The 1,005-nt window shown below is 33.2% G+C and overlaps 1 long non-coding RNA gene across 6 annotated transcripts in view; it reads right to left on the reverse strand.

Annotated features, from left to right (window-relative positions):
- The window catches only part of LOC148779079 (uncharacterized), a 95,805-nt gene extending 95,452 nt beyond the window's left edge, over nucleotides 1-353 (reverse strand). For 5 of the 6 annotated variants that reach the window (XR_016048207.1, XR_016048204.1, XR_016048205.1 and 2 more), the window contains exon 1: nucleotides 1-353. This exon is cut by the window's left edge and continues 147 nt beyond it. This is a non-coding gene — a long non-coding RNA (uncharacterized LOC148779079). The other variant, XR_016048208.1, reaches the window with a different exon arrangement.
- Nucleotides 354-1,005: the final 652 nt, after the last annotated feature.

Here is a 1,005-nt window from a genome sequence, read left to right on the forward strand (position 1 = left end):
GTGAACTAAGAAGAGAGCAAGGAAAAACCAGTCCTATCTCCCCCTCAACCACTAACCCTTCTTCTCTCTATTATTCTGCCTCCTCTCATCTTTGTCTCTCTTCTTTTCTCTATTCTTCTGCCTCTTCTCTTTTATTTCTCTCTCTTCTTCTCTTTTTCTCTCTCTAAACTCGTTAAGTTTGGTTTTCAAATGGCAGTGTTCTTGTCTGGTCGAGATATATAAAGGCACCGCTATCAACGGTCATTTGTTTGTGACGGTTGGATTCGTTTTTTCCATTGGTCGGGACATTGGATTCTGCCGAAACACATCCAACGGTTGGCAACTTCTTGCAAAATTCTCTCTCTCGCCCTCCCTCTCTCTAGGTAAATAGAAATACGGGCCTGTTGATAAATCTATTTTTCAGATGAATTTTAAGACTTAAATAAATAAAATTTAAAATTTAAAATTAATAAATCTAATAAGAAAATATTTAGACCGTTGGTTTGTAGTATTTTATATTTATCTTTAAAATGGATGCTTTACACGATCTGAACGGCATATGTAGAAATGTTGTCCAATCCATATGAAACAATTTTCCACATGTTATTTATGGAGACGTAATTAGAAAGGGAAAGGGTTTCTACGAGTCATGGGACTCATAGGGACTCATATATAGAGATGAGTCATCTCTTAAAAATTCATTTTTGAGATAAATTTTAGACCTAATTTTTAAGGAATATATAACCTTTAACATGGATATCATGAATTTATTAGAAAAACAAATTTTAAAAGCTGAAACAGATAATTTTACGAATGAAATATTTAGACCATTGGTTATAACTTTTTTCAAGAGAAACTACCCATCTGAATCCATCTTTAAGATAGATGTTTTATGCCTCTGGGAATACAAATTTAAGAATTTGTCCCCTAGTGCATACAACAAGTTTCCAATCTGAAGATGGTGATACCTCAAACAAAAATAAATTTGAGAAAAAGAAAAAAGAATAGAAATCTGGAAACGATGCG

This window comes from Amborella trichopoda, chromosome 13 (genome assembly GCF_054954075.1).
Source record: "Amborella trichopoda isolate Santa Cruz 75 chromosome 13, AtrichopodaSantaCruz75HAP2 v2.0, whole genome shotgun sequence".
NCBI lineage: Eukaryota > Viridiplantae > Streptophyta > Magnoliopsida > Amborellales > Amborellaceae > Amborella > Amborella trichopoda.